This window comes from Argopecten irradians, chromosome 10 (genome assembly GCF_041381155.1).
Source record: "Argopecten irradians isolate NY chromosome 10, Ai_NY, whole genome shotgun sequence".
Classification (NCBI taxonomy): Eukaryota; Metazoa; Mollusca; class Bivalvia; order Pectinida; family Pectinidae; genus Argopecten; species Argopecten irradians.
In genome coordinates, this window is record NC_091143.1 from 13,161,021 (window position 1) to 13,184,799 (window position 23,779).

The 23,779-nt window shown below is 33.1% G+C and overlaps 1 protein-coding gene across 2 annotated transcripts in view; it reads right to left on the bottom strand.

The window, feature by feature from the left end:
• The window catches only part of LOC138333156 (beta-3 adrenergic receptor-like), a 56,528-nt gene that overhangs the window by 29,118 nt on the left and 3,631 nt on the right, over window positions 1-23,779 (bottom strand). The window contains exon 1 of one of the 2 annotated variants that reach the window (XM_069281335.1): window positions 10,138-10,830. The exons of the other annotated variant lie outside the window; for it this stretch is intronic. The gene's annotated coding sequence lies outside the window, so the exon portion shown is untranslated. Of the gene's footprint in view, window positions 1-10,137; window positions 10,831-23,779 lie in introns of those variants that run through there. 2 annotated transcript variants of the gene reach the window in all.

A 23,779-nucleotide genomic window follows, 5' to 3' on the forward strand; every position in this document is an offset into this window, starting at 1 on the left:
ATTAATCGATTCATCAAAAATATCAAAGAACGTACTATGTTTCAGATGATAGGTCTGCATCCACGAATGAAGTTTTATTATAAAGGGAAACAGAAAAGGAGGTCCTTATCAGTTAGAAACGTGTCTGCCCCGGGGTCTTACACATGTTCCCCTGGGAGCGTCGATAAGGGGAGGCTGTATACATCCCAGTGCCGTGTGTGTTATCTCGGTACCAAACACATATATACAGATATAGCATGACCCGATTGTTGCGTCAGTATGGAACATCATCAACTTATACAAACAATTACTATCTCGTTCCCATTGTGATATATAAGATTGGAGATATAATTAAATAACTCGTTCGTCTGATGCGTTTGACTTTAGAAGGTTCCAGCCAAAAACTGATAGTGTGATTTGTTAAAATCGTAATTGAATTGGCAGCATTGGCCTCTGATTGTACAGCGATATTAAGGCTTCTGTTTTTAAACAATCATATGTTAATAACAATAATTCTCCGTGATTATTTTCAGAAAATGTATGCCCTGCGGCAAAGTATTCATTTGAACCAAACTATGGTCGAATATATTGTCATGACTAGAATAATGTCTTCTTAAACTTGTATTTACTCACATTGATGATGATTGTTTAAAACACCTTCATTTGCATTCGATGGAAATCGATGAAATGCTCGTAATATAAAAAAAAATATGATCTTTTGGTTTGTTTAGGGCCGGTACAGTAAGCTGGTGGAGTATCCTAAACGTCCTTATAACCATTACATCTTTCTCTGTTTGCAATGTTGACATGAACACCTACCTGTGTGTTTTCGGATCATCTAGTATATTTGTGTTGTGCCGACTTCTGGTAGGAAATCTTTTTTATTTAGTTGTTTTATAGTACTATAGTATCTCGCTGAAGCAAACTGGCAATGCCACCAAGCAACACAGTTTATCCCATTGCATTATACTGATAACAACGCGCAAATCAGTCGTCCCACTCCCTGTCTCATGCTAAATAATATAGGCTAATAAGCAGGAGTAGAAACTATCAGCTTTTAGGCTATGGTGTTTCGGTCACAGAAGTCAGAACCTTCATATGGAAGAACGCTTGTCACGGGGCCAGATGTGAGTCGGTAGCAAGGAATACGTTATATGGAAAAAAGAACGTCAGAGATAAGATGGAAGGTTAGTTAGTGTCCACTTTCAGTGGAAATCTAGGTTTCCCGAGCAGGCCAATAGAAAGCATAGTTCAATTGCCCGGGCCAGTGTTGTATTTGCACTGACTTTCGGGTAACTGTTAATGTCGCACCTTGAATTAAGTTTACTTTATCATGTTATTGGACTTGGAAACGATATCATAGTTATACCTTTTTGAGAGATATTACATAGCAAAACTCACAGAACGACAGAATATCTAAAATCTTAAATGTTTTGGCATGTTGCACCATTTGCACCAAAAATATAAAACAATACATCCCAATATAATGTGGCACAAATTACAAACCGAATTTGTTTCTCGTGTAGATGAGTATATAGATTGTAAAAATTATAGCGCATTATACATTTTGATAAAATTTCGATGGAGACCTAACTTTATAAAAAATATAAGGATGTTGATAACATTCTATTTTGTTGGTTAATTACAATTCTTCATGTACAATTAATTACGAAAAATCTTAATAAGCCTCCCAAAACATACGAACATTGCACACATTAGAGGCCGTCCTTAAAACATCCCGTCTGTTGATCTGACGTTAAAGCACACTAAAACTAACCCTATCTTGATATAAACTATCTTATAAAGCCTCAGAAAGTATGATATTCCTCAACACATTTTATGAATTGGCAACATAATCGTTATTTACCAATCTTTTATTTATTTGGGAAAAACCTCACAAGAAGCCAACAACATCACAAGATGTAATATCATCAATACGAAGCATGCAGCATGCTATAACAGTACTAATTACTAACTTTATACAGAGTAATTATGTTTTCGGAGTGTGAACTTATATATAGAAAGATGAAAGTTAACATACATGTTAAATGATGATAATCTAGAAATCAAATTAACGTCGCTAGAAGAGTCGTTAGTAATACCTTTCCCCATGACGCTTCTAGTGTGTATGTAAATTATGTTCTTATCTATCAGGATGTCGTAGATATAGCATTTGTTAATGTAAATGTGTTCATTGATTGAAGGTTTAAACATGCATAACGAAAGGATGGTAATATTATCTGCCGTGTCCATACTTAACATCCAAAGCCGTAAGGGAGACATATCTACTATTGTAATGTTATTATAACCAGTTTATAATCATACCAATATTAGTGCTAAAAAGAGACCGTCCTGGCACACAATTACATGGACATTGCTGTTCATAATGCAATTTTCATTATAGCAAATTTTAAAATTACTTTTGCAAGAAATTATTCCTAATTTAATAAGATATAATTGTGAACGCCTGCGATAAGGTACTTTTTAAACGATGGGTCCGGTGTGCCAGAAAAATGTTCAAATAACCAATGATTTGTATCTCTGCGCAGCTGCCAGGAAATGAGTAGATACCAGAAAATCTGGATTCGTCCAATACTAAAATCCTTTAAATCCGTTCCAACCAAAAGTACCTTACAAAATATACAGGCTTTCACAACACTTTCTACACAAAAATAAATAAAAGGGGGACGGAAGGTTTATTGAAAACAACACTGTCACAATGGTTGGTTGGTCATTAACGTCCTTTTAAAGGCTTAGATCTGGTGATTATTTATTGTTTTTTTATATGTTTGTTTATTTGTTTGTTTGTTTATTTGTTTGTTTCTGTGATTTTAAATTAACGTCCTATTATCAGCCAGAGTCATGTAAGGACGGCCTCCTTTGCGGTGTTAAGTGCGAGGTACGTGTTTTGGGAGACTGCGGTATGTTCGTGTTGTCTTCCTGTATAGTGGAAAGAAAATATTTGATTGTGAGCGTGAATTACATATACGAGCGTATAGTCACCTTTTTCAGAAAATATGCAATTTTGACAAACATTTCAATCGGATTTAATCAAAGTTTAAATCATTGCGATAATCTCCATTTACTAAAATAACTAAAATAATGAGATTGTCCGTCAAACATCAATAAGCACACAACTGAGGAACTTAAGACTATCTGTGTGCCATATATACATTTGTTATTGCCTATTAAACATATTTATAACAAACGCAAGCAAACTATTGTCATTATCGCAGAAACCTGAGAATAATTCGGAGACTGTGTCGAAAGTACATATCGATACTATAAAATATCAAGTGAGAACGGAAGACTAGGTAAACCATTTTCCCTTTTTATTATGATTAAATGCCCACTACGTTTCCGAAACAGAAATGTTAGATTTATAAAATAAACGTTACGACAGAACAACACTACAACACTACACAATTTCAATGTTCCCTGTATCATATGTTTACAATGAAAGGTTTATGTCGGCGGTATATTCAACTCTGTGTGAATAAAGACGCCGCCGGGAAACAGAAGACGATCCGTATTATGGGGATCAGTATTTATGGGGGTTTTATTTATTCATTTTTTGTGAGGTGATGATAAATACAGAATTGGTTTGCTAATAACTTTTGGTACTAAAATTATTGTTTTTAGTCTAAATCCTAGAAAAAGTCGCTTTGAATAAGGTATGCATCTGCAGTAAGTGAGGCGCATCACAGAACAATATAACAATAGAAGTATCACATATATAACTCCATACATATATAATACCCTACAATATAACAATAGAAGTATAATACCCTACAACATAACAATAGAAGTATCACATAGATAACTACAGACATATATAATACCCTACAATATAACAATAGAAGTATCACATAGATAACTACAGACATACATAATACCCTACAATATAACAATAGAAGTATCACATAGATAACTACAGACATATATAATACCCTACAATATAACAATAGAAGTATCACATAGATAACTACAGACATATATAATACCCTACAATATAACAATAGAAGTATCACATAGATAACTACACACATATATATATACCCTACAATATAACAATAGAAGTATCACATAGATAACTACACACATATATAATACCCTACAATATAACAATAGAAGTATCACATAGATAACTACACACATATATATAATACCCTACAATATAACAATAGAAGTATCACATAGATAACTACACACATATATAATACCCTACAATATAACAATAGAAGTATCACATAGATAACTACAGACATATATAATACCCTACAATATAACAATAGAAGTATCACATAGATAACTACACACATATATAATACCCTACAATATAACAATAGAAGTATCACATAGATAACTACACACATATATAATACCCTACAATATAACAATAGAAGTATCACATAGATAACTACACACATATATAATACCCTACAATATAACAATAGAAGTATCACATAGATAACTACACACATATATAATACCCTACAATATAACAATAGAAGTATCACATAGATAACTACAGACATATATAATACCCTACAACATAACAATATAAGTATATCACATAGATAACTACTACACATATATAATACCCTACAATATAACAATAGAAGTATCACATAGATAACTACACACATATATACCCTACAATATAACAATAGAAGTATCACATAGATAACTACACATATATAATACCTACAATATAACAATAGAAGTATCACAAGATAACTACAACATATATAATACTACAATATAACAATAGAAGTATCACATAGATAACTACACACATATATATAACCCTACAATATAACAATAGAAGTATCACATTGATAACTACACACATATATAATACCCTACAATATAACAATAGAAGTATCACATAGATAACTACACACATATATAATACCCTACAATATAACAATAGAAGTATCACATAGATAACTACACACATATATATAACCCTACAATATAACAATAGAAGTATCACATAGATAACTACACACATATATAATACCCTACAATATAACAATAGAAGTATCACATAGATAACTACACACATATATAATACCCTACAATATAACAATAGAAGTATCACATAGATAACTACACACATATATATAACCCTACAATATAACAATAGAAGTATCACATAGATAACTACACACACATACATAATACCCTACAATATAACAATAGAAGTATCACATAGATAACTACAGACATATATAATACCCTACAATATAACAATAGAAGTATCACATAGATAACTACAGACATATATAATACCCTACAATATAACAATAGAAGTATCACATAATAACTACACACATATATAATACCCTACAATAAAAAATAGAAGTATCACATAGATAACTACACACATATATAATACCCTACAATATAACAATAGAAGTATCACATAGATAACTACACATATAAATACCCTACAATATAACAATAGAAGTATCACATAGATAACTACAACAATATAATACCCTACAATATAACAATAGAAGTATCACATAGATAACTACAACATATATATATACCCTACAATATAACAATAGAAGTATCACAAGATAACACATATATATACCCTACAATAACAATAGAAGTATACATAGATAACTACACATAATACCTACAATATAACAATAGAAGTATCACATAGATAACTACACACATATATAATACCCTACAATATAACAATAGAAGTATCACATAGATAACTACACACATATATAATACCCTACAATATAACAATAGAAGTATCACATAGATAACTACACACATATATAATACCCTACAATATAACAATAGAAGTATCACATAGATAACTACACACATATATAATACCCTACAATATAACAATAGAAGTATCACATAGATAACTACACACATATATATAACCCTACAATATAACAATAGAAGTATCACATAGATAACTACACACATATATAATACCCTACAATATAACAATAGAAGTATCACATAGATAACTACACACATATATAATACCCTACAATATAACAATAGAAGTATCACATTGATAACTACACACATATATAATACCCTACAATATAACAATAGAAGTATCACATATATAACTACACACATATATAATACCCTACAATATAACAATAGAAGTATCACATAGATAACTACACACATACATAATACCCTACAATATAACAATAGAAGTATCACATAGATAACTACAGACATACATAATACCCTACAATATAACAATAGAAGTATCACATTGATAACTACACACATACATAATACCCTACAATATAACAATAGAAGTATCACATAGATAACTACACACATATATAATACCCTACAATATAACAATAGAAGTATCACATAGATAACTACACACATATATATATACCCTACAATATAACAATAGAAGTATCACATAGATAACTACACACATATATAATACCCTACAATATAACAATAGAAGTATCACATAGATAACTACACACATATATAATACCCTACAATATAACAATAGAAGTATCACATAGATAACTACACACATATATAATACCCTACAATATAACAATAGAAGTATCACATAGATAACTACATACATATATAATACCCTACAATATAACAATAGAAGTATCACACAGATAACTACACACATTATATAACTCTACAATATAACAATAGAAGTATCACATAGATAACTACACACACATATATATAACCCTACAATATAACAATAGAAGTATCACATAGATAACTACAGACATATATAATACCCTACAACATAACAATAGAAGTATCACATAGATAACACACACATATATAATAACCCTACAATATAACAATAGAAGTATCACATAGATACTACACACATATATATATACCCTACAATATAACAATAGAAGTATCACATAGATAACTACACACATATATATACCCTACAATATAACAATAGAAGTATCACATAGATAACTACACACATATATATATACCCTACAATATAACAATAGAAGTATCACATAGATAACTACACACATATATAATACCCTACAATATAACAATAGAAGTATCACATAGATAACTACACACATATATATACCCTACAATATAACAATAGAAGTATCACATAGATAACTACACACATATATATATACCCTACAATATAACAATAGAAGTATCACATAGATAACTACACACATATATAATACCCTACAATATAACAATAGAAGTATCACACAGATAACTACACACATATATATAACCCTACAATATAACAATAGAAGTATCACATAGATAACTACACACATATATATAACCCTACAATATAACAATAGAAGTATCACATAGATAACTACACACATATATAATACCCTACAATATAACAATAGAAGTATCACATAGATAACTACAGACATATATAATACCCTACAATATAACAATAGAAGTATCACATAGATAACTACAGACATATATAATACCCTACAATATAACAATAGAAGTATCACATAGATAACTACACACATATATATAACCCTACAATATAACAATAGAAGTATCACATAGATAACTACACACATATATATACCCTACAATATAACAATAGAAGTATCACATAGATAACTACACACATATATAATACCCTACAATATAACAATAGAAGTATCACATAGATAACTACACACATATATATACCCTACAATATAACAATAGAAGTATCACATAGATAACTACACACATATATAATACCCTACAATATAACAATAGAAGTATCACATAGATAACTACACACATATATATACCCTACAATATAACAATAGAAGTATCACATAGATAATACACACATACATAATACCCTACAATATACCAATAGAAGTATCACATAGATAACTACAGACATATATAATACCCTACAATATAACAATAGAAGTATCACATAGATAACTACAGACATATATAATACCCTACAATATAACAATAGAAGTATCACATAGATAACTACAGACATATATAATACCCTACAATATAACAATAGAAGTATCACATAGATAACTACAGACATATATAATACCCTACAATATAACAATAGAAGTATCACATAGATAACTACACACATACATAATAACAATAGAAGTATCACACAGATAACTACACACATATATATACCCTACAATATAACAATAGAAGTATCACATAGATAACTACAGACATATATAATACCCTACAATATAACAATAGAAGTATCACATAGATAACTACAGACATATATAATACCCTACAATATAACAATAGAAGTATCACATAGATAACTACACACATATATGTAACCCTACAATATAACAATAGAAGTATCACATAGATATTAAACTACACATACAATGTATATATAATCCTACAATATAGTAAACTGAAGATACCGAACAAGACGTATTGAGCATGGAAAGATCTTATTTGTTCGGTTTTTATTCACTACAGAGTAAGAAGGTAAGCAGTAAAGAAAGACCTCAATTTCATTCCCAATTGGAGCAGAGGTAACATTATTTTATTGTGGGGTTATGATATACTTATGAGATATATAGTCTAAGTATAATTGGGAAATGATTGATGGCAATACTGATCTAAGGTCGCTAAGGATGAGTTAATAAAGGCGATAAATACATTCTGTGAAATTCATGGGGAAATTATCGAACTCTTTATTCATTTAAGTTTTAAAAGTGTCGGTTAAAGTATGTACTTTTGATAAGTGTCGTGTATCACAGTAAAATATGGCAAAAACATTATACATTCATCATTACAAATTAAGACTGGAAAAGTTTATGCTATTGAGTCAGAGAAAACATTAGATTATTGTATTATGGGGCGATATATACAATTATGTAAGTATACTGAGGAGTAATTGATGGTAGCACCTGTAATCCAGTGTCACAAGGGGTGATTTAATTACGGTAATGTACATTCTGTGGTGTACATTCACGGGAACACGGACGTCATGAATAGATGTCAATCCAATCAATTAACACCGCCTCCTATTCACCGTAATAATCCATTTGATGAAAATATTGTTAGGTATAAGAAAGAGATGTATGTACGTGTGCTAATTAACCAGCAACATATCACTAAGTTACCTGTGGTGTGTTTATTTATAGACAAAGTGGGACTACCGCAGATTGTATACCTGTAAACATGGCATATCAATTAATTTATCGATTTCTTTTTGAACTATTTGTAACTGATACTTTGTTAATGGTAATTTTGCTGTTAAGTACAAATAATGTTTTGTTGAGGATATGGTTATAACTATTTTTACATGTTTTTTACTATGCCGAAGAGAGAATAACTTAGCTATTTATAAATAATTATTAGTTAGGACAATTGTTTGTTATGTTTTTTGTGAAAGCTGTCAGTTTGTTTGATAAACTTTATGTCAACTGTAATATTTAAGTTTAAATGGAAAATTATGGCACTTACTGGAAATGTTTATAAATATTATGAAACCAGTGAATCACATTCTCTATGATATTTATTTTTTTATTAAATATAGATTAATATTAAGAGATGTTGACATGGTATAAAGTTATTTGTTGTCCACACGCTGATCCAAACTATATCCGATATATAAATGTTTACTGACAATTTTCCTGACCCTCTGCTGGTGTATATATAATACCTACATGTACATACGGCAATTTCATTAAGCAGCTTACCACAACTGTCTATAACATACATCACAGAGATGTCAATTTTTACTGCCTCGTGATAAAATACGCCCATCACGCTGGTGGTCGAGATGTTAAATGTTAGATTTCAAAAAGATGAAGTACATATTTTTGAGTGTCCATCCGTAACGCCGACTTGGAATGTCATTAAGTGCGGTCTTTTCAAGTAGCAATTATATTATCGCAATGCTATCGCGGACTACGTTTTAGATGCTTACGATACAGGCTTCCCCCATCTCCCCCATATACTTACCTGTTATATTCGTTAAAATGTTCACGTTAAACAATTTATACACCTCGTGCAACCATTGGGGGTCTAACTTTGAATCTATGTTAGCCAGCAACATATAGCACCAAACATTAAATTCAATTAGCCAAAAAAGACGTATTTGATACACAGAAGTAATTAATTACACCGAAGGAGTCAACTTACCTTGATTTAATTAGACGTCATAATCAGGGAGGTGTGATGACAGTTGTAGTTTAGGAAAACCAGGTTTATTATGTCAAGGTAAAAACAACTAAGCAAATGCAGGTCGACTGTTCATAAAATTCCCACACGACATCAAGCGATTGAGAGAAATTAGTGGTAAGAACCAAGACAAATCTTCTTAAATGTACAAGAAAGAAAAAACACCCATCTCGGTTGCAGAGTGTTACACATGTGCAGTCTAAGTTCCAGGGTTTCCGGAAAAATCCCAGTCAGATGAATCCTCTTTTCATATTTATGAGCAAATTAAGAAAAAAGTTGTCGACTCCCTCGTGTGTGTGTCGAGTAAGTTTTCCGATAAGCTCTCTCCGGTGTAAGAAATCTAACTGGAATTCCCAGTCCAATACGCAGTACTTCTCTGGGCGCGCTCTGTTAGCATACTGCTGCTCCACGCGGCTCCGGCGAAGTTATACAGATTCTCAAGACGATTCATGCGTTGCGTGAAGCGTGAATTTGACAGAGAAAAGAACAGCGTTGTGGTGTATGTGACAGTTTTGTTTGGATGTGTGTCTGTCACTGTGCCTCGCACCACTTTACTCCCTGCACATCTTATGAATATAGCCTCCTATATATAATTACTATATTCATATTTCTGTTATGTAAAAAATGGCATGATTACTGAGTGATGTCTGTACGCTTCATTTAACGATCCCTCGTACACATCTTCTGCTTCATCCCCGCCGCTTTATGTGTGTCAGATATAGCGTTTATTAAAGGGCATGCAGACTAGATGTTGTCATAACATAGGGGCTTGTCACAATACTTTAGACGCAATAGGTGAATTCATAATACTATATTAATCAACCCTTTAAAATTTCTAAAGGTCAAGGTCTTTGATGTGCTTGAAACCAATAGCAGCTTGCCGCAAACTTGAACACACAATTCCAAAGACACGCCATCACTGTAATACTTAAATTGTAGGTAAGGAGAATGCTATCCGAATTCTGGTGAGTGGAATGCGACTTGCACACATTTGAGGTTAATAAGTCTGTGATACATGTTATGCATGTATGCGAGGAACTTAAAAATCGCATCGTCTGCTGTGTATCTTACCGTAGGGCTTTGACAAATATCTTGACCCGACGTCTCTAATCGAAAGCATAGTGTTCATGCTTAGTTAGTTTATCTGTTGTGCTTCCCTGCAGCACAAATTTTACGAACGCTTGAATAGAAAATTAGCACACGAAATGAAGACTGGAGGATTCATTAAAATAATATACATGTCTAACCATTCAAGATGTTTATCGGATAGAATATACCCGAAGAATTTTTACCACTTCCTGTGAAGCTAATTTATCTTGCCCCGTGATAATTGTCGATCAAACTGACCGTTTCCCGTCCAGCCATGAAGTTCCATATACTATTTGACAGTGACATTCAAGCAAGGGTAGATTACCAGCCTAGAAAACCCTGATGGGTTATTTAGAACGTTTGTTTTGTATTTGAATGTTGTTTACATTTAAAAGTGACCTCCATACGGGCCAATAATGACCCTCATCATCAACTTATTTTGCCGGATATGACAATACGGTGAAGTATAATGATTTACTAGCAATCTATGATATCTTTATACAATGAATAATATAACGCCACCAATCAAATACTATTGAAGATAATCTGTTGACATTAGGCTTCTAAGCTCCTACTTCCTTCGCTAAAACAGGTATGATTTGTATTGTCAACATCATCCATTGTTATAGATATGGCGACCAGGTAAACAAAGGTTTCCGCTACAAAATACACACATATTAGCTGGTATTTATAAAGTCATCAATGTTTTAAAAGCCAAGGTCGACACTCTCATCTCATAACCCGAATTTGTATTAATATATGACTCGCCATCAGAATGTAATCTTGTATATATTTGATTCAATCCACATGTTTTTTCTTGTACAAAGAATGGAGCGACCATGGACTTATTGAAGTAGAATGGGAGCATATCAGATGTGAATACTGGAGTGTTTGAGAACATTACACCAATGTCATCAAAATTAATTAGACATATCCGAGAAGGATGACATCCGCAGGTTTCATATTGCTATGAAAGCAATAGGGAAGATACGTATTGATTCACAGTTTACTCTGAAATAGGACACTTGTTCATACGTCAATATAAAGTCCACTATATACGCCGTATTTAACTACATTGATAAATAAATATGAAAATAATGTTTTCTTACTTCCTGTTATCCAACGTGTCGTATCACGTGACCTGACCATGTTAAGTATTTTGCTACCTGATAAATTAATGCTCAATAAAGTTCCATTAATTGTACGAGGGTTTATAAAGTTAGGCTCGGAATGTCTTTCGCTAATTGTGTTTAAGTGGTACGAACCGACATCCATTTTCTCGGGCTTTTCTATTCCTACACTATATCTGTTTTTTGTCTCTCTTCATTATGTTTGTTACTTATGAGATTTTTATGGAGATCACGGACGAAGCATTGGAAATCAATAGGCTTGTGCATCTATTGCGGAGACGGGTTCTGGGTGAGATAGAGATCTATTCCGTACGCGGAGGGATCAATGCGCAGCAATACACCGGAACACGGCAAACAGGCGAACGTGACGAAGGTTGGGTTGCACAGGTTTTGCTTATGGGACGAGACGTCCCCGATATTTGTATTCTGACGTCGGCGGTGGTTACTTAGCGACAGCAGCGGTACCGGATCCACTGCTTTGAAAGTGATGAGGTAATTGTTCATAAAAAGATGTTATTTTTGTTCAATAGAATGTTGAAAGAAAAACATCGCTTTATGTTTATTTTGAGTTCAAATATGTGTTAATCATGGTGTTTTCTTAAACAATTATAAAATAATTCTTTAAATAAAATAATACATTTGTTCCAAATCAAAATGTAAAATTCTATTTTTTAAATCCATTTTTATAGATTTTACATGGTACCAAACTCATTAATTATAGAATTCTTCAACGTGAATGCTCTATACATATAATCCTCACAGCAATTTAGTTTCCGCAAAATCAAAATTATTGCCACTAAAAGAATCAACGTTCTGTATAAGAAGCGTTCGCTGTCGAATACTTCTACCCTAATACACGATGGACTATATTTTACGTTCGGTTCATTTGGTACGTACTGTATTATCAGTTATAGATTAACACAAAAGGCTAAACACTTTCCTCGTTTTTGACACTGATATCAAGATGAAGATAATGCTTGTTTGTTTGATTGATTAATTAACGTCCTATTAACAGCTATGGTCATGTAAGGACGGCCTCCAATGTATACGGTGTGTAGCGTTTGTGTAGTGCTAGGTCGTTATTCTAAAAAGATCAAATATTACTTACACGCTCCAAAAAGACACTATTGAAAGAATGCCACACATGGAATTTCTTAAAATCCCATTATAAAAAAAATCTTCTAAGAATAGAAATGTATTTTTGACAAAATTTGCAACTGGCGACTTGATACAGATATTGATATTGTATTTGAAAATTTCATAACTTATTTGATCTATGTCGAAATGAGACTTCAACGGATCTACTAAAACCCCAGAGGAATACATCCTTAAGACTTCTGGACTGGAGAGAAGCAGTGACGTGGTATCTGTAAGAGCACAGACAGTAGAGACAACTTTGATTGGTATTGGCATTCGTTGCTAGGTTGAGACCAATGAAGAAGCTTTGAGCTATCAATTAACAACATTATCAAGATTAAACAGGACATGTAATGAGAACCAGATTATTTCAGACGTAAGATAAGACTGAGCAACAGAAAGTTTCAGAAATGCAAACGTAATTAACTTCCATAGGGAACTGTCTAGCCTTCGATTTGATACTTTAGAGAACCATCTATGCTAATGTTATGGATACTCTAAGACTGTTTGGCCCTTAGAGACTGTCCTGAAAATAGTGCGTTAGAATTGTACCCTACTGCCACAAGGCTACATTATCGCTTCTTCATAAATGTCTATTTTTCATACTAATGCCCCCTTTCAATAACGAAAGTAGGCTAGCTTGTTTATTTACAAATGATCAAAATAATGTGTGTTGTTTTTTAATCTGACAACATATTTCAGTGAAATAGCACCATACCATTTACAATCAACACAAGCATACCACAGTCTCCAAAAACACACTCACCAAATATAAATACGAGGCCTTTCTGGTACTAAACGGTTACCCGGCTCCCCCTGCAGCTTTTGGTAATATCCATAAGGTATATTTTAAAATGAACTTAGAATTTAATGACAAAATAAAGACATGTATATCTGTACCAAACTATACTTTAAAGCAAAAAGAATGATTAAATTTTAGTATTACTGGACTTTTTAGTTGTTTTATTTTAATTCATAATTATAGTCTTGGAATGGGAAGGTCGCATGAAATGTACCTCTTCATTATACATCCTTTATGTATTTAATGGATAAAAGATGCATCGTATAGAAACATATCATAGCCTCCCCCAACATTCGTACCTATTCCGTATTTGCATATTACAGAGTTATCTGCCCTTGTAGGTATTGATTGTGACGTCATGTGTTTTCAAGCGTAACTTCATACTTTTCAGAGAAAATGACGTGAATTGCGCTCACAAAATAATGACGAGATAATCATGTAAAATGTTAATTTAGATGTGAAGATTATTGCATTACACTGTATACCCTATGGCAGGTTAATGTACAAAACAACTTATTGATGTGATTTTAACAGTTTTTATTGCTTTTCTACAGACGGGATCGGGCATAAGATTTCTGTGTATAAGATTCCAGCATAACACATAACTCCATAACAAAAAAGCGGCGACTCCTCTGATTACGAGAATCAATTTTGATTGATGACCTCATTAACTTACGACGCATTACCGTGTTGCTCTAACGTTTGTGTCGATGATAGATATTTGTCTATGTTATTTATTTCTATTTAACTGTGACCCCGCGAAGTATTTTGGTATAGAAGGTGTTAAAAGAGATTTCATTACATACCTGTACAACAAATATTATGTATCAGGTATACAAATGGTACTGAGTTGCTAGAAATAAAATCACATTACGAACGTGTGAAAATATACTCTTCTTACAGGTATGAGGTATGATGAAAGGGGTTACATATTCAATTGGCACTTTATGATTTTCACGAAGATTTATCTGAATAGGTTTCTTCTGTAAACATGATCATAAATAGTTCGCCTCTAATATAGAGAGTTTTAATTTTAGTTATCGACTATTTCATATTGTGGTATCATTTTAATTTCGTTCAGATGATCACCAAGTCAAATATTCTAGACCTGATGAATAATTCTACATCTAAACGAGTTAAAATCAGGCAAGAACAATTTATGTTTTATTTTGAAAAGATTTTTATATTATAAATTTAAACAAAATCATTATCTACCGTAAGTAGTTGACATCATTTTGTTGTACATTACGTTTACCCTTAATACATACCATGGTTTGAGTGGGTTTTTTAATGTGGGATCTCTCATTGGTAGTATTATTATTAAAGATGACAATACATATCTTACCTTCATATGTTTTTTTATCTGAAATGCATGTTTTAAATCGCATTGTCAGCTTTGAAATACTTTCAATAGCAACCTCTTACAGATCAAATGCTAACACATCTTGAAATGAAAAGGCGCTGGATACTAGAGTACGTCTTCTCTACAATAAACATGATTGATGATTTCTTCTAAATGTGACGCTACCCAAATTGGTACACTTTTTGAAGATTATTGTTAAAATTTTCTAACCTTGTGCTTGAATCCAGATTTTTCTTTTAACAATCCACAAATAGGCGCCTTCAGTTATTATTTCATGATTTCTTTACTTGTCAGCAGTGCATATATTTATATATGAAGAGCTCTGAAGCATGTCCGGTCAAGCCCTGTGTTTTAGCAGGTTTAAGTACACGAAATGGTACATCTTCTAAATTTAATTTGATTAATAAATAACTAGACATGAGACAAAAATTTTGAATTCATTTAAGGAAAGTTCAAACATTTTTTTAGTTTATTTAAGTCACATATCTGTCAAAAATATTCCATTCAGAGGTTATTTTCCTTGTCTTAAAATATATGGTATTTTGAGAATTGTCGCACGACGTCGTTCCCCGGATTTTTTCGCAATTTCATTGTTTTCATGTTTAAATAGAGATAATAAGCAACAGGAAAGAATATGACATATGAGAAATGTCACAGATAGTATCAAGCACCTTATTTTTGTTCAGAACAATAACTGTCAGTTTATATTGTAAACTGAAATTTCTGCTTCATACATAGTAAACGTGTACCAATTTGGGTAGTGTCACGTGACAAGTTGAGGGAGTCGGATGACCTAACCATCACTGAAATGTTATGATGATATTTGACATTAAATCTTTTATTCCACAAAATACATATGATTCTATCCCACAGCAGCACATGATTCATGAAATAGGATAGGATTTACATTTTTGGTATTTTTGTGTATTACAGACACTATCTCAGTATTGAGGCTCCATGTACTTTCTGTTATATAAGGATTATAAAAAATAAAACGAACAACTTTATTAAGTTTATTAACATAAATAACACATTCTATTTTTACAATACCATGGTACATGCATCTGTGTTTCAATTATTTTCTACTGGAACAATTTCGATAGATAGTATCTCTAAATAAAAAGGCACCTGTCATGCCGAACGACTGAACATTTTTTGTATAAAACATTGAATAACTAAATTACAAAAAATATCATATATGACGTTACATTTGATTGAAGACGTTTGTGTTAAAACTCGTATATCGCTTATATAACTTAATTAGCATTGCCTTTTATACGTGTTGTATAAACCCTACACATGTCTATTTAGTTGCCCATAAAGCCTGTTAATTAGGTTATTTTTAATATCTTGAAGACATTACCTATTTTAGGTGTCCAGTTACGTGTTATAAAATCTAGTAATACTGATAAATTACGTCATTTTGTTCGCATACATCAACTTCCTCATTAATGTACATACTCGATTTATTATATTCATTATTTCATAGTGAGGAATTTTCTACCGACAACTGCACGTGGTGATATTAAATGAATTGTTATGGGACTCTTCATTATAAGATGGCCACAAGCCAAATAGTAATCGCCTACAGAAAATTAGAAAATATTATTTTTCCGACTATTCCTTTCATATTACCATATCAAGTTATATATCCATACGATTATAAATGTTATACAAAAAAAACTACTACAAAATAGGTCTGTAACGAAAACATCACAAGACGAGATATATTGCATCATAAAACATCCTCGATACTCCAGGAGTTACTATCACTGTCATTATATCCGCATCCTCGATACTCCAGGGGTTACTATCACTGTCATTATATCCGCATCCTCGATACTTCAGGGGTTACTATCACTGTCATTATATCCGCTTCCTCGATACTACAAAGTTACTGCTGTTATACTTCAGGCAGTCCAGCGATTACTATATATCCACACCTGGAATTGTGTCATAGCAAAACTTAAAGCATTTCGGGAGAAAAAAGGACCAATCAAAAGAACACAAAAACTTCGTTTGATGATTTACAGAGAGCGACGGTGAACTTCAAGTGCATTGCAATGTTATCCAATTCTTTCGATGTACGTCAACGGGCCAAACTACCTGTCTCGTCTATAGACACACATAGAGTCTTAAGCTTTGCTATGAAATAGTCCATAGAGGATATGACGAGACGGTGATAGTAACTGCTGAAATATCCTGGATTAGTTCGCATGTGACACCGTATACAAGGTACTTCAATCTGTATAAGAGCTCTGCAGGTAGGGCGTATAATCGTAAAAGGCGAATAAATTTGGATCTTATCTTTTCTCTTCTTCCTACCTTACTATCTTCTTCCTAACGTCTCCCTTGACACGACCTCACTTTTGGCCTTCTGTTGAGCGCTCGCTTCCTGCGTTCTATCCCCTGGCCGAGACGCGACATAATCTTAGGTAGTTTCTACTTTTGCTTAGCGCTTAGTATAAAGGGATTGGGACGACTGGTTCGCACGTTGTCAATATAATGTGACCGGGTGTGGTGTGTTGTTTGGTGGTCTTCGGCGGCATGCTTCAGTGATATAGCACTATGAAAAGGGCAAGAACTCACAACACGAATATTGCAGTCTCCCAAAGCACACTTCAGAAACGCAACATCCCGCATACATGAAAGGTCGTCCTTACTTGACCCTAGCTGATAATACGATGCTAATGTAATCAAACAAACTTTCAAAATGACAAGCTAGAGTCCCTTAAAATAGGTCAGTCTTATTATAAATAAATAATCAACGGACAAAACCAAGCTTCCGAAACATTGCAGTACTTAAATTCTGTCCATGTTTACGACGCGTATTAAATGTTGGTAGCCTTACAGTTTGTGATGAATTACAATTACAATTGTAATAACGTGTGTGTAAGACAGGGCAGTAATCGTTGTATCCTAATGACTACGACACTTGTCTATGTAGTTAATCTAGGATTCATTTAGATCCAATTACATTTGATTTCTATTTAATTCCTCGAAATACTTTTATTTCTCTTAAATTTGGGAGTTTATTTCGCAATTTGTCTCGAACAAAACATAAAGCGTTGTTTTTTAGTCATTGGAAGATTCCGTTCCAAAGAACAGTCAAGGCCGTGAAAGCTAAATTCAGAATCCAATATGAACTGTTCTGGTTTCATTAACATTTTGTTTCAAATGACAAAAACAGAATATATGTGTACCACAATAATAATTGATTCATCCATCATCTATCAATAACATAGCGCTACACAAGTTTTGTGAAAACAAAATAACACAGGTAATAATGGGTATGTAATATTTTGCTGATTGAGTTCACTACGATATATTTCCATTCTACTTTCAGTTTCCCGTTTGATCTATGTTAAACCAGATGGGCAATATCACGCTATGAACTCCAATCTGGTCAAGCGTATGAATATTTAACGTTTCCGCCGCATCACGGATAGTGTATTACAATATATACTTACGCCTATACATAACGGTCAAATAATTTAAAAAGTGATTTCAAAGTTGTGTGGTCTATGAAATCTAATAGTATTATTATGTTTACAAAAAAGCATGTATTTAAAAATATCATCGCATAATTTTCATTGTTTCAAACCGTTTTGTGTTGAACTATATTCAGAAGCTGATGATATGGCTGTTCCGTTTATTAAACTTGGTGACGTCAACACTACCGCAAGCGGGAAAATTCAAATGATATAATTTACATTTTCACTGCAGTCCCATTATGTAACCTTACCAAACGCAGTTGGCAGTCATATAGACAATGAACTTCAAGCGCTTATTATGTCGTCATTATCATTGTGACGTCACAATTGTCATGCGAGAGATCACAGAAGACGGCTGTTCAAATGGCTGTTCCATCCATGACGATAACGAATGATTATTTCATTATAGATGCAAAATTCCTTGGGATTTTATCATAAAATTGTAACCAAATGTAAATATAAGCATTGAACGTCTTTCAGTTGGCATGTATAGACAAAATAAATGGCAACTGAACAGTGGCAAATTAAACATGACGCGTAAGCGCGCTTCATGAAATTTGCCTCTGTCCAGTTTGCATTCATATTGGCTATGAATGCCAACTAAAAGACGTTCAATGCTTAAACAACATCCATTTTCACTGAGCTAGCCTCCAGTGCGATAACCCGTTATCTTCCGATGAGGTAAGACAGTGACCATAAGTCTGGAAGAGGTGTATGTAGGATATCAAGCACTGCATAGAAAACACATTGACTGTTTAACCTGTCTAGTCAGTGATGTAAAGAGAATATCAGGATGATGAGTTAATGTAATTAGATTCAAATCAGATCAAACAAATCCTCGATAAGAAATGTATCATTAACGATAATGGATCATTATGCAATGTAATTACATGAAAGGAATGAATTAAAGTTACGATAAAATCTAAAGACTAGCAAACCAATAAGAGTATTTGCCACCTTATTTACTCTTTCGTGAATATATTTGGTATAGTTTATTAGTTTTGATATCCAATAAACAACTCAATTCTTGAATCAGTCTCGTATATTGATTTACTGGATGTTCTTTAACAACTAGCCATCTCTGTGACTCAAACACAATTGGCTAACACACGATGGCGTTGACAGATCATTGACTGAAAATATAAAATAATTCTACGTGAAATAGTACTGGATTAATGTATTGGCATATGTACCTATCTTGACATTTTGTCATCTTCGTTCATAGAATATAGACACCGTATTTATAGTACATTGAATAATAACAAATTTCCTTTTCATTCATACAGTATATATCCATATTCAACATTGAATTTTATCCTTGTCGTTCCTATAGTATGAACATAATCAATATTAACAGTATGTTCATATCGTGGAGAGAATACTGTAAAGTAATCATTAACTAATATACACGGCCCCTCTGTTCTTTCTATCCCTTGTTAAAGATCATGGCAACCATTTGTCTCTCCGTTATGTTCCAATGGTGAAAGATCTTCACATGTCAAATTATAGGCATTCATGTGTGACAGCAATTGCCTGATATGAACAAAATTAATCTCAAAGTTTTCAAAACCTTTGTAAAGTGACTTTCGGCAAAAGTAAATCTGCATGAACATATACAAATTATCATCAGCATTGCTGTGAAGTTTCAGTAAAATTTGCCCAGTTAATAGATTGTCCGTACAAAAACTTTTAGGAGTTACCCGTCGCCAGATGGCATGTAACGCTTGGTTCTTTGATAGCATACTTCAGTTAGATAGTGTGTTGCTTGGTGTCTTCAGCGGCATGCTTCAGTTATTTATCTCTATAAAAAGGGCAGGAATTCCACTTTACAAGATAAAACAACACGAATATACCACAGTCTCCCAAAACCCGCACCACACACTTCATACACACTACACACCGCATACATGGGAGGCCGTCCTTACATGACCCTGGCTGTTAATAGGACGTTAATGTAATCAAACAAACAAACTATAAGTAAGAGAGCAGAATGAAAATAGTAATAGAACCGCTATGACAAGGAATAACAACTAAAATGTTGCCTCCAAAGACACATAGACATCAACACATCCACCACAATTCATAAAAGTTACATAGTGTAGTCTGTCCATCAATAACTCTAGATGTTGAGAGGACGTTAACCCTAATCAAACAAACAACCAACCAACATGGTTGTTAAGTTCCATTGAAATTGATCCTGTAGGAGTAGCCCGAACAATGCCTTTTCTATGATTCCAGCTGGTGAGTGTTGTATCCTGGTTGTTGAACTGTTTATCCTTAACGTTGAAAATACTAAAAAATATCACTATTTTGTGTTTTAATCCATCATCTTGACATGCACAACATCACATGTTTATATGATGACATTGTGCCGACCATATTAATTATATGATCGTGACGTTCTGTTTGGGCACGATAGATAACTATAGTTGTCAAATAAGGGCCAGGTACTATGTCGTATTGTGGTGTTCTTTGTCCTTGCCTTCACTAACCATACCGTATTGGTCCTAAATATGGTGTATAGTTCTAAAGATAGTATCTCTGTGCTCTTTGTTTGACCTTCACTAACAAGGCTGTATAAGGTGACATTTCACTAGAACGAGTTAGTGTTCTAGGATTCAGTGTCCCTAACGAGACCATGTTTGTTGGTTTAATGACTTTTGAGCAAGGTTCACTACTCGTATATGGTATTTCCTTTAGCAGGCTTCCACCATGGTCGGACATAATCACCCAAATCTAATGCATTTCCACCATACATTGGTATTTTACCATTGCAATGCAGTCTCTCGTTACTTTCAGATGATTTATACACCAGTTAATATGCATTAGCCGCGCCAAGAGCAATTAACTTAGTCATATTCCCGTATTTAATTGCGAAATAATATTATTATCCTCTCGGTTTCATCGAATACGGAAATGCATGTTTCTTGTATCACTTGCATTGCATAAAATGTTCACCAACGAACCAATCATACTAGTTCAGTTAATCTAATAAGATATAAACTTACCGCTTTATCATTACATTCATGCGCCTATTTTCTGAAAATGTATAACTTTACAAACTATGTATTGCTTGATTTAGGCATTATTTTGAATATGTACATTATGTACAAATATATCGGATGACAAATACTTTGCCAGGTTCGATCAATGAGGATGTGTACATGTACTTTAATGTAGAAAAGGTATTATTGCATACGAAATATCCTTTAGAGAATTATTCGCTTTATATTTCGTTCATCCCTTCAACAAAGATAACGTAAACCAGGAGTGCCTTTCGTTGTGACTCTGCCATGTATTGAACCAGAAGATACGCCATGTGGTTCCATTACATAGACGACCATGTGTCAAAATGTACATTAAAGTTATATCTGCCGTAATTTTCAAATCAAGAAGAGCTTTTAATATGGTATTTACCACCAATAGTTACCTGCATTTTGAGAAGTACAATACTTACAATGCATAAGTTTTAGTTTGACATCTTGACAGTACTACCAAACATCACTATTTACGTCTCCGGTGTGGTGAAATGAGTACATACGGTCAAACCATGATGCCAAGATGTGGTCTATTGTTTCAATTCATATTTCCATAATATTATAAATAATTATAAAGTGACTTTTGTGGGTATGTTTCCGTCTAATCATATATTCCGTGTTTGCATATTACAGAGTTAGCTCCCTTGTGGGTAGGTATCGATTGTTACGTCATTATTTTATGAGCGCAATTCATGTGGTTTTCTCCGAAACGTATGACGTTACGCTCGCAAACACATGAGGTCACAATCAATACCTACCCACAAGTGCAGATAACTCTGTAATATGCAAATTCGGAATAAAGGCATGAAAACAAGAACTTTTACGGTGCATAAGTTTGGTGTTGTACTAATGTTTACTTAAGGATTGAATCTTGCTTTGGTCCATTTCATGGGGTGATGAATTGAGTTGCTCTTAAAACAAATTGAATGAACTGCGAAGCCGTTCATGTTCTTCGCAGTTCATTGTTCATGCTGAATTTGAATTTGAATAGTGCGTCATTAGAATACAACTAATTAAGATAAATAGTGCAAATATTACAATTTGTCATATATTTACACATTATACATTATATATAAACAAATATTTTATCAATGCAATCCAGATGAAACACAAAACATTTACAATACATTTAGACTGTAAAAATCGTCTACCGAAGCGATGGAAGAAGAACGTATAGATTGTGATATACGTTTTCTTATCGTCGTGTAGGCTCCATTTGTTTGTAACGGAGGCCTTCTAACGTAGTTTCGACACAGGCTTGCCCCGGTTGACCCAATCAAAGCATATGTTATATGTTATGGGCCTGATGACTTTGGCATACAACCAACCAACCAACCCCCCCAACTCCCTGGAAAAAAATAAAACGTACCATGTTTAATTTGCAAAAGTATGTCCGTAATATTTGCACTTTTTTAAAACAAAACACCTCTGTTTAGATCTACTCATCTAGGACTAAGTCTAGTAGGAAGCTACATCTTCTTAAGCAAAAGTAGGTCCTGATAAAACATTTTCTTGTACAAAGACCGACGTCAAGATATCCAAGTTCATGA